The sequence below is a fragment of the Physeter macrocephalus genome, chromosome 18 (assembly GCF_002837175.3).
Source record: "Physeter macrocephalus isolate SW-GA chromosome 18, ASM283717v5, whole genome shotgun sequence".
NCBI lineage: Eukaryota > Metazoa > Chordata > Mammalia > Artiodactyla > Physeteridae > Physeter > Physeter macrocephalus.
The window spans coordinates 102,166,285-102,184,408 of record NC_041231.1 but is presented as its reverse complement, the minus strand read 5'-3'; the positions used below and the strand labels follow the sequence as shown (position 1 = coordinate 102,184,408).

Here is an 18,124-nt window from a genome sequence, read left to right as displayed (position 1 = left end):
GTCATTTACCATGACATGAAAAATCATCAAATAGTTATGCTAAAATAATAAATAAATGATCGACCTTTACACAGAACACTTCAAAACATTATTGAGAAAATTAAAGAAGACCTACGGGTGGAAGAATATAACATTGCGGGGCTTTAGGTGTTTGTGTGTGCGGTACAAGTTAAAATGTTTGTTCTAAAATTTATGAAGCAATAAAAGCATCAAGAATACCTAAGACAGTCTTGAATAAGAAGGAGAAAGCCAGAGGACTGCCAGGACCTAACATGAGTCCATGTTAAAATGTTACAGTAATAAAAATGCTGCATTGATGGAAAGACAAATAGACAATGAAACAGAATAGAAGGTCCAGAGACAGACCCACACCAGTCATGTGATTTACGATAAAGGCAGCAAAACGTCAGTGTGGTAGTGAAAGAACAGTCCTCTTAATTAATAATGCTGAGTCATTAGAGAGCATATGGAAAAATGATGCATCTTAATCCTTATCTCACAAATATACACTGTAGATTCTAGGTCTTAATGTGATAGGTAAAGCAATACAAGTTCTAGTAGAAAAGATAAAAGACTGTCTTCGTGATATTTGATTTAGCGAAGATTTCTCAAACAAGACATGGGAACTCCTAACTCTGAAGGGAAAATATGAGCCACTGGAGTACTTCAAAGTTAAGAATTATTTGTTCTCATAAGCCACTATTAAGAGAGGGGAAATGCAAGCCCAAGAGAGGGAGACTATATTTGAAGTGTTTATCCCCAGTAAAGGACTCATACTCTGACTCTATAACAAACTCCTACAGGTCAACAGGAAAGAGACCCCACAGTCCAACAGAAAGATGGCAAAATACTTGAAGGGGCACTTTACCATAAAAACGATTTAAAAAACTGCCAAAAAATATTGTTTAAATCATCAGTTTACTAGCTTTGAAGGAAACACTTCAAAACACAACGTAATACCACTGCGCATATGTCACACTGGCTAAAACGAGCAGTCAGATCATCGGTGCTGGTGAGGACTTCCGGAACGCTCAGGGGCTGAAGACGGGAGTGGATATCGGCACAGCCGTTCTGCGGAACACTTGCAGCATCTACTAAAAGTGACTATACGGAGCACTGTAGGATTCAGCAATTCCACTCCTAGATATTCATCTGATACATAATCAACCAGAGATGTCTGTATAAAATCTCACGGCAGCAGGATTTTGATTAGCTCAAGATGAAAACTGCCCCAAAGTAGAACAGATAAATTGTTATATTATTATGGAATGGAATACTATCAGAGCATCGAGAAAGAGTTGACGATTGCTATATGCAACAACATGGATGGATCCCCCAAACAACAGATTGAGCAAAAGATGCTTTAAACAAAAAGTGCACATTAGGAAATTTTCCGTTTATATAAAGTTCACAAAACAGGCAAAAGCGAATTTATGGTGTTAGAACTCAGGATAATGACTACCCTTATGGAAAATACTGAGCGTAAGGAAAACTTTGGGTTCATTCTATTTCTTTATCTGGCTGCTGGCTTTATATTCCATCTGTCTATACAGTTATGATTCATGTACATTTCCATATATTTTTTATATTTCAATTTTACATAAAGAATGGGTAAGAACTTATTTTGATGGTTCCCTAAGTGGTGATAAAATCATGGAACTCAATAGTGGAACTGGACTTGCGTGTATGTGTGAAGGCATACTGTTACCATCAGTTCTTTCCAAACTACAAAACACCAGCTTTTTAAAAAACTGTCCCACAATAAATGCCTTCAAACACTGCAAGATAAAAAACTCATCAGTTCTGATCAAAAACTGATCAAACAATCCTGATCCTGGAGTGTGTGGGGGGGTGTGTGTGTGTGTCTGTGTGTGCACGTGGTGTTGGAGGTGAGCAGATTGTAGAATCATGGGAGTAGGAGGAAGCGTATTAGGGTATCAGTTTGTCTCTATTATGCATAATAGTAATACTTAATTCTGATCCATAAAAAGAGCATGAATTTAATAATCTCATATTTTTCATCCTAATTGTGGGTGTATGATTCAAAATGATCCAATTACTAAGGAATAAAATTGCTTCTTGAGTCATAATGGAAAGCAGGAATGGTTGAAGTCAGCTAACACATTTTTATGTTTATCTTTAACTATGGTTCTTTGTTACCCATTGTTTTAAGAAGCTACTAATATTTTTATCGCATCCTAAATAATATATATTTGAAAGAGCTAAAATATTTTTCATACATAAAACCAAAATTCTTTCCATATTTTTGTGCTGAAATACAAACCCAGGGTTACGTATATTTCTATTGATGAAAAAAAGAACAATTCGGTCTAATGTTAGTGAAGGCAAACTTATAAGCTGAAACAATTTGATTCTTTTACTTTTTATTCTGCTATTCCATTAACCCATAACATTTTAGGGGCTGTTCATTTTTCAAAAATTTGAGCTACAAATTTATGGTAAGTGGTAACTATAACAATGGGGATATATTTTCAAAGTACTTTTACATACCAATTGAAATAGCATCTGACTTACTGAAATTTAAGGAATTATCCTTATTTTTGCAGGAAAAGTACCAAGAAGAAATTGGAATACAGAGTAGGACATCATTCCAGAAATCATACTCATGTAAACCAGACTTACCTGGGAAAAGAATTTAAAGCAAAGAGTCAGAACCTACATCATTTACCCAAAACAATGTATTTATTTTCAATCCACAATTTACCTTGAGATATGTTACATCAAGCCATATATAAATAGTGCTTTCAAATGCTGCATTACTCACAAGAAGCTTTACTAACCAAATGATCTATTTCAGAAGATTACAAAAGAAGTGCTAACTTTAAGGGATTGACTGTAAATACTCGGAGATTCATGAGAGTACTTGGAATCATCTGCCCTATTGTATTTAGTTGCTTCTTGTCAAAGGTACGTTGCTTGTTTCATTACTACAATTTCACATCCTGACAGAGCTCTACATTTGTCTGGAAGCTGTCAACTTCCTATCCAAAAGAACATTATGATGTTTTCTTTTACCACCTAACAATTATTCTGTTAGACAATGTATTTACTCCTAAGTGGTTTGGGGTAATTGATTAGCTTGTTCCATGTCCGGAAAAGCACAGACGCAGGGCCAGCGGAGACTGGGGCTGAGAAAAAGCCCTCTCTCCAGTCTCCAGGAGGCATGAGACTGGCGGTGCTGCTGTGCGAGCGAGCGGGACAAAACCCGCTTGTGGTGGGTGGTCCACTGGGACGTAACTGGAGATCTGCACTATGTCCACTACGAAAAACAAAAGGGCACAAAAGCTGCTCTGTAGGGAACTGGAGGAGAAGAATTTGTTTAAATAAAATTGCAAGTTTGTCAGAATGTGAAAGCCGTTCTCAAAAGTTCTGTGCATCGTCTAAGGGAATGCGGATTTGGAATCATTTACTCTCAGGCCAAGGCACTGATAAAGTGACAAGTTGAACGTAAACAGTATAATACAAAATAAAAGCACAGATATTGTTACTGCCAGCATGTTAGTGGCACGTAAGAAACTCTTCTATGAGTTACTTCAAAATGTAAATGTTTACAACTGTGAAGTTTTGTTCTTTTGCTGTACCCCCAACACAAAAATGAGATGGTAAAACTGTTATTAGCTATTTATTTATTTTATAGTTCAATGACAGATCTAATTATTAAGTGTAGAAATACCTACTGGAGGGAGCAGTTGTGGAACAAAACCGTCAGTGGCACTCAGTCTAAAGTTTTATTAATAAAGTAGAGCACGTCTGTTGGCTATCCCTGGATGCTTTTTTTACCAGCAACATGGTGCTGTGGACATGGGAATTATTGTGGAGGCCCCTGGGCTCAAGCCTCTAAAGAAATTCAGTCATGGCTAAACCAAATTATGTCCTGAGAACGTAAGAATGGGAATTGTGGCCCAGGGCAAAGCACTCCAAGTCATTAGGTTAATGGTGCTCGCTGCCACCCGGTGATTCTTCACTGGGATATTAGCAAGAGCATGAAGGACCACTGACAGCATTATGGACAAGAACAGAAGCTTCCTGAACACAAAACTATTTTTTTCCACCACAGCAAAATCGATTCCTTAACTTAAAACCCTTTCCTCTGATACTCTTTTCTTTCCTTTTTGTTCGAGGGCTTGCAGCGCATTTATAGTTTCATAGGAGATCAGGATCATTTCCCATTGTGTTACTTAAGTCTGCAATGAAAAAAAGGAACTAAAGGTAAAGAACAAATGCGAACAGGCAAAGGAAACTTTTTAATATTCCCTCTCCATCTCTAATTTCTGTTGATACACCAAGTCTTGTTTTGAGAACTATATCTAAAGTAAAACATTCTCTATTTCCCTTTGAAGTAAGGTGGTCCTCCTTTAGGTAGTGTAAATTGGATGCTGTAAACTCATGCCAGCTAGGGGGGCTCACAGGAGTATCTGTTCTGGATGCAATTACATGATCCGGTTGCTTTCCTCGTGTCAACATGTTGATCCACACAAGAAATAGTATAACCAGGAAAAACAAATAGCTCTGCAAACATCTATATGTCAAAGAGCTTATGAAAAGTTCACAGAGCAGAAAAGTTGCCATCTTTCAAATGTCCAGGAGACACCTGTTCAGAATCACCTTCTCTAGCCACAGGACGATCCCTTTTATTGCACAAGAAGAACAAGCAGTACGGTCTCCTACTTAGGACTTGCATTGGCATTCTTCTTCCAGAACTGAATGTCCTGTTAAGAAGAACAGAACTGCTGCCCTAAATTGTGAACAAAAACTGCCCGTTGAGCTGGGGATTGCTAAGTGACCCGTCACCAGTCATTTGAAGGGCTAATTCTCCTCACAATTGATTTTGATCAAGAACTGACTTTTAGATTTGTTGTTTTAAACTTTTTTATTAATGATGAGGGACTGCATTTTGTCTCAGAGTGGAGGAAAGAAATGCCTCCTTTAGTCCGTCCCATTATACTGGGGGTATAGAATTACAGGCTCTCTTGGGTGAACATTTATTAAATGTTATATATTAATTTTTATTATTAGGAAATACTAAATAAAATTACCAATTTACCTAAGCCACCAATGATGCTTTTTTTCTGATTATAGGAAACCACTGAGGTATTAATGAACATGGAAAATAAAGGAAACTATAAGAATATATCTACATTTAAATAGATTTTAAAGCTCTAATAATTCAAATTTCAAATCCCAAATGAAGCAATGAGGGAAATAATTTAAAATTTATGGCTAAATTCAAAAGTGGTACAAAAACTTCATTTTGAGTAAGGACATGACAATAGGCTGTTTGCCAAATAATAGTATTCCAAATACCAAAACCTGCTCCGTATAAATTGATGTTAATTACAGATTTAGTTCATGGAATAGAAAAATGGCCTAGAAATTAACATGGCCATTTTTCTAGCCTCTATTCCACTTGTGTTCTTTTAGAACAGTAACACTAGATGTAGTCTCCTGCTTGTAGTTTTGGAATGTTAGCTTTAACTTTCCTTCTGTAACTCCATGTACAGTAATTTGCCTGAAATACACTTCATAGTTTGTATGTTAGGCAGCATTCTGTGATGAATAAGAATTACTTGCTTTCCTTAGACGAACACTTCCCACAGAGGCCCATGTGCCACAGAAAGATAACGTTTTCCAGGGGCAGACTTTCAAAATGCAAAGCCCCAGGCAAAGTTGCCTTGGAGTCCCCTTGAGATCTTGGGGAGAGAGATAACACACATGAGGGAGGGATGCCCCCTCAGCCAGGCAAGATGCCAACATGGACAAGGGGGAAACACAGCGTCTCCCATAGGTCTAATCACAGAGCTGCTGGAGCAGGAGGCTACAGACAAGCATCAATATCGTGGGTCCAAAGCCATCAAGGTCGTTGCTCTTTGGGTAAATACTATTGTGCTGTCCTGTCTTTGTGGCTTGGAGGCATGCACTTCTGTGAAAGCTGTGGAACGTGAAAACAAGGACTTAAAGCATCAGCCATCTCTGCTGCATCTTCTCCTCTCCGTCTAAGAATGTCTGTGGAACAATGGAGAGCAGGAAGTCAAGCATGGATGCTGCATTTTGATGTGCGCTTCTGCTGCTGTTACTGCCGTGAGGAGCCCTGCTCTCCTAGTCATGACTCACCAGTGTCCTCTGATTAAACCCAGACATGGATTTAGTTACCACGACATGCATCAGCTTTGTTGTGCTTCCTCCTGGTCTCACTTCCTGCTTCGGAAATGAATTCCCAGAGTCCACGGTCATTCTATCAGGCCCACAGTAAACTTGTAACTGACGAGAGAGAGGAGGGTTTGTGCCTTCCGATGCACATGGGCAGCTGGGACATGGAACTTGGAGCTCTTTCTCTTAAGGCCAGTCTTGTCAGCACTCAGATTTGACAACGGCAGCCAACCAAGGGTGATGATAAAAGGCACAGTGTATGAAGGGATCTCAGAAATACGTCAGAGTCCACTTTGATTAAGATTTCCCCCCTCCCTTGCAGCCTTGGAATGTCCTAACTTTCAAATTTTTCAGACATTTATTTGTACGTATAGTTCGAGTCGACCAGATTCACCGTCTACGACTAGATCCCACTGTTCTGTGTGGTTCACAAGGCTGGAACCAAAACACACAAGGCGCACAGTGAGTCCAGGTTACAGGACTGAATTACTTTCTCTGTGACCAGACCTCTCTTTTACTTTAAAAGACTTCATTTTCTCTTTTAAAGGTGTGATTGTCAATAGAATTAAAGATTATCAATTAAAGAAAAACATCTGCTTTAGGGATTCCTTCTCCCAGAGAATCATAGCATTTCCAGTCAAAAGGCAAACTAGACGTCACCTGTTTAATTTCCTTGCCATTGCTAAAATCTCTTCTAGAGCAGGTGATACTCTACAACTGCTCTAATGGTTGGAACGCTCTTTATTTTATAGAACTTAAACCTACTTCCTTATCATTTCTACTCCTTGGTCTTAATTCTAGTGAAACAACGTGAGCAACGACACACCCTGACAACAGGGAAGATCTTACATAACGTTCAGCTCCACTGTGACAAACTGAAGACGTACCAGCGGGATGCTCCGGCACGTGCTCCCGTTCGCTTGTGTGGGAGCAGCTGAGAATTCCTTCCCCAGAACGCACAGGGAGCTTGCAGTGACACCACAACCGTACGCCCCATCCCCACCGGGACGTGGTGTCGAGGGGAAGAGCACAAATTGAGCACAACTCAACTAGCTGCTGATCTCTAAAGATAGAACTTATTTTTTTTTTTTTTTTTTTTTTTTTTTGCGGTACGCGGGCCTCTCACTCCCTGCATCGGCAGGCGGGCTCTCAACCACTGCACCACCAGGGAAGCCCAGAACTTATTTTTTAAGATTACAGAACTTAAAAGATTCACAAATCCTAACACTTTAAGAGAGTTTTAGGAATTTTTAGGTAAAACAGTAAGATGTGTACCATTTTAATTACTCAGCATTTTAATGTTGTTTTTCTATCGTGACAGATAGGACGCTGACTCAGGAGCTTTTACATTTCTTCAGTCTGCTATTGTCTTTCCCCTTTGCCTTTTGGTTTGCAGCCAGGTAACCTGAGTTCCAATCCCAGCTTTGCCATTCAGTGATGTAACCACAAGCAAGTTAATTTACCTCTCTGAAATTTAATGTCATTATCAGTGAAGTGGAAAAATGCCTAACTTACAGCATTCATATGAGAATTTTAGAAGGTAAACACCAGACGTGCTTAGTATCACATCTGCATTACTAGATATTCATTCAGTTCATTCCTCTTTTAGTATAAGTAGAAATGTCCCCATCCAGGACTGTTTTTAATGAGCAGAAAGATATCCCTACATAATACTTCTATACATCTCTGTTCAATTTAATTCAATTCAACCAAAATCTACTGAGCACCTACTATGTGTCAGACACACTGATATAGTGATAATAACAAGAGCTAAGTTATTTTGAGTCCTTAACTCTGCTTCAGGCACGGTGCTAAGAGTCATCTTATATACTTTGATTCTCACAAAAACTATGAGTAGACAGGGACATTATTCAAAATATTTAACAAGTACGATGGTCCTGCCAGTACACTATAATGGGAGCTCAGAGAAGCCCATTTTACAAAAGAGAAAATTAAGGATTTAAGATATTAAATCAATTCATCTTGGATAGCAAGGGGCAAAGCTTTCAAGGCTGTTTCACAAGACTGTCATGTGTGTGTTACCTTTCCTAATCAAGATAAGTCCTTCTCATCACTATGGCTTTCAGCCCTTATCCTTCTCTTACTTTTGCATTTTGTTCTACAGCATGTTTACAGGTCAGTGTATGCTGAAAACTTTGGGTTAAATGTTCCAAACAACCAGTTTCTTGATCACAAATTTTCATTGCCTCCCCCGGTCACTGCCATTAAAGATTCAGGAATATGACATCTTTTAATGCCTGTTTCTATTGGGTGGAGTTCTGTAGCACCAGAAAGGAGCTTCAGCACTGGGCAGTAGGGGTCTCGGACCCACACCAATAAGGCGCTCATCCTTCTACAGAGGTCCCGCAGGTACCTCTAGAATGTTCCTGGAGTTTTGTTTATTCTTCCACTGCTCAGATTGTCTGTGTCTGAATGTTTTTTTCCCCAGGTCAGAGCTGGGGTCTGCAGAGTATAGGAGAAAGGTCCAGGATATGACTTAATTTTCACCACTTACGTCTGAGAACACAGGCACACAGGGCAGTACATCATGGATCTTGGTGTTCCCAAACTATATTCATGGTCCATAAATCACCTTCACGTTGTCTCAAATGCACATTCCCATCCCAGGGATTAGCCTGGCATTGTTCACTGCAAATGAAAATGGCTTATTTATAGGGAGGAAAACAAGAGTGGAAGGATGGATTTTAGGGGGTTGGAAATAACATTAAAACATATGCTGAGAAAGATTTGACTTATATGATAAATGTTCAGGCAGATTTAGACATTTAGAATCATATGTTCATTTGTGTGTAAGAAATGAAGTGCAAAGGGTAACATTATTGCCCAATACCCCCAGATACAATCCATATAGAATCGCATGTACATCAGAATACAATGAGACCTCTCAGATTCCTACAGATGACTGCAAACCCTGGGATCTATTACCTTGTTGACTTTAGTTAGGCTATCAATTCATAGTCCAGTAATAAGAAAAACATTCTGCTGTCTGATCAAATGATGCCAATATGAATAGTTTGTCCTCCTTGAAATGTTACACGACCCTCGATCCTCACAGCAGTTACATGTTTGAGAAGCCATCAGAAGAATCAAAACATATTTAAGAGTTAAAATATGACAAGCATCATAAAACAATTTTAAAAGTCAGAAAACAAGAGTGTATGGAAAAGCGGGATGAAGCAACTACAAATTGCTATTTTAATCTCACTGTCAAGTCAGTTCTATTTGTATTTTTTTGTTTCTAGTTCCTTAGGAGTAGCTGCCTCTTATAAATCTGCTGACCATTTCTTAATTAAGCTATTCTGATCATGAACTAAAGAAACTCAGTAGAGACAAAATGAGAATGCCATCTTGAGCAATTAGACACTGAATCAAGAATGAAAGCTTATTGGGTGGCAGCATTATCATTGTCCAGTGTCTCTTGCTTACAGTGTACTGTGACAGAGTAAAATCTATTTCAGCTGTTATATGGCGATGGCCATTATTTATGAAACGTAAAAAGATACTGAAATACAAAAGGGCTTGAAAAGACCAGGGTAAGATCAGATTTAAAAAATGAGAAAGAAACAGGCATCCTGGGATGGTAACTACTCTGCCATGTACTGACAGGGAGGTTGTATATTTTTAGAATATACTGAAAGGAATGGTGCTTTTACTTAGGTTTTTATGGTTTACCACGAGATGCAATTTTCTGGCCTTATATGCAGTTGTAACAAAAGTCAGGGACGTTTTATGATAGCTGCCACAGTTCATAAATGATGGGATACACTAAAATATTTATAGAACTGTAAAATCTTGATTTCTCTCTGGTTTAGCAGATGGGGCCCTAAAACCAGTTCCCAGATTGTCACATTTCTTCACCGTCTGACGACAAAAATGGCTGTTATCAGTTTTCTTCTCTGGAGAACAAGTTCACTAGTGTGCACAAGGTCAGACTTTCAGTCAATTATGTATATCTGGGTAATGCCAATTAAGAAAACTCTGAACAGAAATTATAATTACTCCATACATACTTCTTAGCATGAAGCATTAGGGTAGCATAGATAAGATACCCTCTGAAATACTTTTTACCCATTTCCTTGTTTTCATTTCTCAGAAGATTCACTTCCAAAGCTGTATCACTCACAGAGATAAGTATCACACCAATATAAAGACTAGTCTGTTTAGGTGGCTGAGAGAATTTCTGCTATTATATGTTTGTGTGTGTGTGTGTTTCTTTTTGAAACTCTATGTTCTAGGATAAAATAATTAGTCTGTGTAAGGTCACCAAACTCAAGCACTCTTTACAACTAAAAGGAACTAATGTAAGTTGGACAGTGTTGAAGGTAAGAAATCCACATTGATGGATTGCTGATGGTATTTTTCTGATTTTAGGAAATCAATAAATCAAAGAAATATAAATGCTTATAAAAATGGGCTTACATGTCCTCTATTTAAGAAGCATTATTGGAAAGGTAACCCAAATCAAATTTTAGGCAAACAGATGAGATAGACAGATAGACAGATAGACAGATACATAGAAGATAGATAGATAGATAGACAGATAGATAGATAGGCAGATGGTAGGCTAAAAACATACTTGCATAAGTGCTATTTGCAGTTAGAGTTTGCAGATTTTCTATTTTCTCTTGAGGAATGTTAGTGAAATTAAATAGATAATATCTCTCATTAGGGTCTGCACACTATTGGTGATTCTTTTATTTATAGCAAATAATGGTAAATCTCTTCTAATTTCTCCATTTCTGTAAAATATATCTCAAGAAGAAAAACATTTGAAATAAAAATCTTCACAGATGTCTTCAGAGACGAAAACAGTGAAAAAATTCATCTAACCCAATGATGTCCAGAATTAACAAGGATCATGAAAACTTTCAGATCTACTGAACCTAAATCTCAGGGTGGCCAGAGATGGATAAATCTGTAACACAGCACACTCTCAGGGTGACGGAAATGGTTAACTAAGCTTGTGGACTATCTCATCTCTTCGATGCTTGATGAGGCTACAGCCTAAGCCATTAATTAGTTGTAGATGAGCTGAATATTTTATTTTTAATCTACATTTCCAGAATCTTCCTTAACACAATATTTCATAATGACCTTTATATAACAATTTGACTTGGTGTTGTTATTTAATCATGGTTGAAAATAATTATATACCAAGATCTACCACTATATGCCAAGATATTAGAATTTCTCTAGAGATTTTTTGAAGGAATTTACTGGCAGGAAGAGGAAAATCCAAGAATTAAAAAAATAAAAGCACAGTTATCTCCCATCTAAAATCAACAGCATAAAAAGAACAATGATAAATTAATAAATAAAAAGATGAATGCCACTCATACTCAGAAGAAACATTTTGAGAAAGCATTGGCTAACTCCTGAAAGGAAATGCTTATTTCCCTTTATCCAATGGAACTCTGCTTTAATTTGCTTTTGGAAAATATAAATACCTGCCAAACAATGAAAACTTCATGCAGTGAAGCAAAAATAAATGAATAAATGATAACTTCCAAAATATTTATTTGGTGTTAGTCAGTCCCTACGGGGGTCAGGCTAAAATTTCCATTAGCAGAGAGATGAGCTGAAAGGGTTTGAAGCTTTTGGTGTTTCAAATGTGTAGGGTGTTTGTTAGAAACCCACAGAGAGGCAAGTAATTATCCTAAATGATGCTGCATTGCTCAAAGGGTACAGATGTTGGGCTACTGTCTTTGGAAGAAGTCAACTTGGAAAAACTGTTTAGTCAATTCTAGAACAGATTTGCAAAATCATGTTCCTAAATGGAGATTAAAATAGTAAACTTGATAGCTGGGAACATTAAGCATCCATATGTATCTGTGTTTGTGTCTAAAGACTCAGTAAATTCATGGAGGATAAGTTGATGGTATGACCTGATTTTCCCCAAAGATGCTATTGGGGAAATTAGCCAGAAGTTCATATCATTGCTTCAGTTTTTTTCAGATTCCTTTCATAACTCAAACTTATAGTATAGTGCTCAACTTCTCCTTTATGGTGGCTCTGGACACACCAGCGAAGGGTAATAGGCTGAATTATAATCCCAGTTATATCACTGATCAGTCATGAAGCCTCAGGAAACGCAGTTAACCTATCAACTTTCCTGACCTCAACTGCACAGTGGAAGAAAGTAGGTAAACTACCTGTTTGATGAGTGTCCCCATGGGGCTGCTGAACTCGGCATGCTTCAAGAGTAAAATGGGCTAGCAAAGAAATATTAACAAACTCTGTATTATAGTACAGCTTAAGGGAAGCAGAATGTATTTTTTGTTTGGGTGTACTCTTAACTGCTATCACATCTGCCATATTTTGCAGATGCTACCCTGGAAATATACCTGATCGGGAACACTCACCCATAACGAAATGCAAGCAGATTACAGCCTATGATACTGAAGACAGAGAATAACAATTCCTTTTTTATAAGACATCATCTTCTTAGCAATTTAATATCTTTAATTAAAAATATTCTTTGGATAAAGAAGATGTGGTACATATATACAATGGAATATTACTCAGCCATAAAAATGAACGAAATAATGCCATTTGCACCTACATGGATGGGCCTAGAGACTATCATACTAAGTGAAGTAAGTCAGACAGAGAAAGAAAAATATCATATATCACGTATATGTGGAATCTAAAATATGACACAAATGAATTTATCTATGTAACAGAAACAGACTCACAGACGTGGAGAACAGACTTGTGGTTGCCAAGGTGGGGGAGTGTGGCAGGGTTAGAGGGGGAGTTTGGGGTGAGCAGATGTAAACTATGACATACAGGCTGGATAAACAACAAGGGCCTACTGCAGAGCACAGGGAACTCTATTCAATATCCTGTGGTAAACCATAATGGAAAAGAATATGAAAAATACCTTATATATATTATATGTGTGTATATAAACTGAATCACTTTGCTATACAAAGAAACTAACCAACACTGTAAATCAACTACACGTCAATTTTAAAAAATTCTTCATAAAAATGAAATCTGGCATTAGTTTTTCACTAGGGGAACATCAGCCTTCCCACAAATCACAGAAAGATGTTACACTTCTTTATTAAAAAATATTCTATATTTCTGTTCCTCTTTGCTCTGTAGAAATCAAGACTATATTTAATTTTCTGATTTATAAATTTTATAACTTATGTAATAATTTCTTTCTCTTAGAAGGAAAAGAAAGTTCTTAAGGTCTCTGTTCTTCTTCCAGCCTAGGTAGGAGTATTGTGGTAAGGAGAATTCTGAGACAGCCCCCGAGATTCCCACCTGCTGGTGTACTTGCCCCATGAATCCCCTCCCCTTCAGCAAATATGATTATTAGGTTACCTTATATGAGCAAGATGGTGGGATAGTCTCTCTCATGACACCATTATGTTATATAAGACTCAGTTAGTGAGGATGGGGGAGAATTTCGCCTGCTGGTCTTGAAGGAGGAAAGTGAGGGTCATGGGGCAGGGAATGGTAGGAGCTAAAAACGGCCTGAGGCTGATGACTGACAAGAGAGTAGGGGCTGCAGTCTTACAACTACAAATCTTCAAGCAATCTGAGTGGGCTTTGAAGAGGACCCTGAGCCTCAGGTGAAATGGCAGCACCACTGGACACCTTGATTTCAACCTGAAGAGACCCTGGACCGGAGGCTACCTAACCTAGGCCCAAACTCAAGACCTGGGGAAACTGTGACGGGCTAAACGTGCGTGTTTCAAGCCCCTCAGTGTGCGGTAATCTATTATACAGCAAGCAGAAGGCTAACACCGGCACCAAGCATGTGCTGAGAGAGGCTGCTTTTCTTTTACCAAATACCTTGAAATCTCTGCGGAAGGGGGGTGGGGGTGAGGAGATGAAGTGATTTGTTCGAACTCCCAATACAGAAGGAATCTGCTGCTAAGCATAAAGGCCAGAGCAGACAAAGGAAAGGAAGTACAACTTCATCTATTAAAACTGCATTTGAAGGATAAAACTGTATGAGCTCAAGAAGATATTGGCCTCTGAAGTATACTAAAGAAATGCCATGATAAGTGACTTCCCTGGTGGTGCAGTGGTTAGGAATCTGCCTGCCAACGCAGGGGACACGGGTTCGATCCCTGGTCTGGGAAGATCCCAAATGCTGTGGAGCTGCTAAGCCTGCGTGCCACAACACTGAGCCTGCACTCTAGAGCCCGCGACCCACAACTACTGAGCCTGCATGCCACAACTACTGAGCCCACATGCCACAACCCCTGAAGCCCGCATGCCTAGAGCTCGTGCTCCACAACGAGAAGCCACCGCAAAGAGAAGCCCGCGCACCGCAACGAAGAGTAGCCCCCGCTTGCCACAACTAGAGAAAGCCCGCATGCAGCAACAAAGAACCTATGCAGCCATAAATAAATAAATAAATAAATAAATAAATAAATAAATTAGTTAAAAAAAAAAAAAAGAAATGCCACGTTAGTGTCATAACATACTGCAAAAATGAATGCCCTGGTATTCTGAAATAGTTTTTATTATAATAAGTTACACAATATATAATGTATTATATGTATTATATATAATACCATAATATATATGTATTACATATTCTAATGTAATATATAATAGTTAAATAGTTTTTATTGTATATATATATATACATATATATATATATATATATATTAGACTAAAAATGATGGAGCTCAAAGCTGTAAAAACTACCAGTTGTAATGAATCTACTACTTTCCCTGCCATTTGTGCAGTTTTTGACTATAGGCGTGTGTAATGTAGCAAAAATATACTTTTACTTGTTGCTCTTATTCTTCATAGTTGTATCACCAGCTTTCTTTTCCCAGTTACCATCGGGTTCTCAAAAGGAGTATTGTGAAACTCTTTCAGATGGTGTATATTTATTGAATATGATAAGTCATAATTATTTCCATCTGGCGTTGAGACAGTTTCAAAATTTTCATTACCAAAAACAATACTGCAGTGAATGTCTTTTTCATGGACTATTTTAAGGTTTTTGGATTTTTCCTCATGAAAAATTGTGGAAAGTGGGGTTATTATAACATTTGCCACATACCATAGAAGCTGTCCTAAGAGAAAGACTTTAAGATTTATTTGCCTATAAAACCACCTCAGCAGATATTTTTAGAGCCATGACCAGAACTAATAAATATCCTACTCTCTAAAAAGTTTAATTAATTGCTTTCAGGAAGTATGCCACTTCATCTAATTACACATTATCTAATTACACAGAAATAAATGTTAATGGACAATGCTACTGTATGCTTGTATCTCGGCATGGAAACAACAACGTTAGGTATTAACTATTCTAACAAATGATTCACAAGTCTAATAATGGAATTGTATTTAAGAGTGTTTAATAATAACAACAATAATAAAGGTAATAAAAACTTATAAATGTTTATATGTTCATGGGTACATTTATATATGTGTATGTATATATACAGATAGATAGATAGATAGATAGATAGAGAAAATCCATGAGTGTTACTAAAAATGCCAGAGAATATAATTAGGAGAAAAGATTTTTTAAAAAGTGAGTTCACCAAACCTGTTAAAGGTGATGCACACAAATAAGATAGTTGAGTTTGGGGGTGAATTGGTCACAGGCCCTTCAAACATCCATAAAGCCTATGAATTATTTTTACTGCTTTGTTGAATTGATGACTGAATTTCAGGAAACAAATAAGTAAATATATGTATTTCTAGGAAGGGAGTATAAAATGTAGATTTCTGAGCACAGTTGTAAACTGTGTTTATAAGATTGCACCTCTCAGATTGCTTTTTTATCCATAAAATAATTTTGTTCATTGGTCTATAATAATAATATCCTTCTTTTTCTGGAAAGGGAATCAATTAGAATTTCCACTAGCTAGTGTGGATAAACTTTATACGTTTGCGTCTACCATTCCAATGCTGCTTGTCAAATGGAGAGCCCAAACTTATAATTTCTAGGATATTGAGGATTTTGTAGTTCCCCTGTTACTTAGTTGATGGAATTAGTGTTCAGATTAGAGCTTTCTAGAATGACGGCATCTGTCACTGTGTTTTGGACAGAGCTATCCTAATACTGACGGTGGGCCAATGTTTCATGTTCTTGAATTATTTACCTGTTCATCATTAGGATTGAATTGAACACAAAGCACAGTCCTGGAGAGAAACAGGAGAAGGAGAAAAAGAAGGAGAAAAAGAAGAGGAAGAATAATTGGGAAAGGAAGAAGGGGGAAGGAGGAAGAGGAGAAGGAAAGAGGAGCATTTAGATTTGCATAGGCACCAAAACTGTGGAGAAGTTGATTGCTTTTAGAGATGTATTTCTTTCCATCTAAGCCTAGCAGCATCATTTCTCAAGCCTATGAATCTAAAGTCAGAGAGGTTTTCCTATCGTTTCCTCTTGACTCTCTCCAGAGAAGTACTTAAACACATAGTGATAAGAATAGTAGAAGTGAGCACACCACTTGTATCTGTTCTGCTGGCATAGATCAAATATTTTTATTTTGGCCACAACAGGACATGAAGATATTAGATATCATACTGACATGGGGTGGGGAATTCATTCTCTACGCTCTTCTCACTCCAGTATATTTCCAGGGATTGATGGCAATTTCTACCCAGAAAGTTGTGATAGATAATGCTGATTGCTTATGATGTGAATTATATGTGCATGGTTCTGTAAAAGCTAACCCTACACCCCATTAAAACCACTCCTCACTCTCAGACTTTCTCAGGGAACTGTGCATAGCTGGTAAATCAACTTGATTATTATTCTATTCCAGAGGATATGTAATGATTTACATTTATATGCCAGCAATTTCTTTTTCATTGCCCCAGCAAGAGCTGGGAAATGATTTATAAGGATGCAAAAGTTCTGGCACAAATGTTATACAGTTTCAGCATGTTTGCATTGCACAGTGTGATGGGCTTGTTCTTGGATGCACTGATGCTCCCATATAGGTAGCACATGACACAAGGCTAGTGCCAACCTCTGTAATAATGAATGTGTTTGGGGTATATCTTTTTAGCAGGTCAATACTGAATACCATCCTTAGGGGAGGAGGACTGTTTAGCTTCTCATAATTAGTTTACTTGCCTCTGTTGAATCCCTAATGGACTCCTGTACCATAAAAACATTCTTTTCTGGAACAGCTGGCAGCTTCATTGTGTTTGTTCTCTTTTCTCAAACCTCCCCTCCCCATGTTATTCTATCTCTGGGAAAAAAGCGAAAGAATACAAACATGAAAAACTAAAATGATATAAGGGGCAAGAATATACAATGGAGAAAAGACCACCTCTTCAATAAGTGGTGCTGGGAAAACTGGACAGCTACATGTAAAAGAATGAAATTAGAACACTCCCTAACACCATACACAAAAATAAACTCAAAATGGATTAAAGACCTAAATGTAAGGCCAGACACTATAAAACTCTTAGAGGAAAACATAGGCAGAACACTCTATGACATAAATCACAGCAAGATCGTTTCTGACCCACCTCCCAGAGAAATGGAAATAAAAACAAAAATAAACAAATGGGACCTAATGAAACTTAAAAGCTTTTGCACAGCAAAGGAAACCATAAACAAGACCAAAAGACAACCCTCAGAATGGGAGAAAATATTTGCAAATGAAGCAACTGACAAAGGATTAATATCCAAAATTTATAAGCAAATCATGCAGCTCAATAACAAAAAAACAAACAACCCAATCCAAAAATAGGCAGTACTAAATAGACATTTCTCCAAAGAAGATACACAGATCGCCAACAAACACATGAAAGAATGCTCAACATCATTAATCATTAGAGAAATGCAAATCAAAACGACAATGAGATATCATCTCACACCGGTCAGATTGGCCATCATCAAAAACTCTAGAAACAATAAATGCTGGAGAGGGTGTGCAGAAAAGGGAACCCTCTTGCACTGCTGGTGGGAATGTAAATTGATACAGCCACT

At 37.7% G+C, this 18,124-nt stretch overlaps 1 long non-coding RNA gene across 1 annotated transcript in view; it reads right to left on the bottom strand.

Moving 5' to 3' along the window:
• Window positions 1-1,234: 1,234 nt before the first annotated feature.
• The window catches only part of LOC114484303 (uncharacterized), a 20,341-nt gene continuing 3,451 nt past the window's right edge, over window positions 1,235-18,124 (bottom strand). The window contains exons 2-3 of the long non-coding RNA XR_003677001.1: window positions 8,684-8,817; window positions 1,235-6,603 (exon numbers count right to left, since the gene is read on the bottom strand). This is a non-coding gene — a long non-coding RNA (uncharacterized lncRNA). The remainder of the gene's footprint in view (window positions 6,604-8,683; window positions 8,818-18,124) is intronic.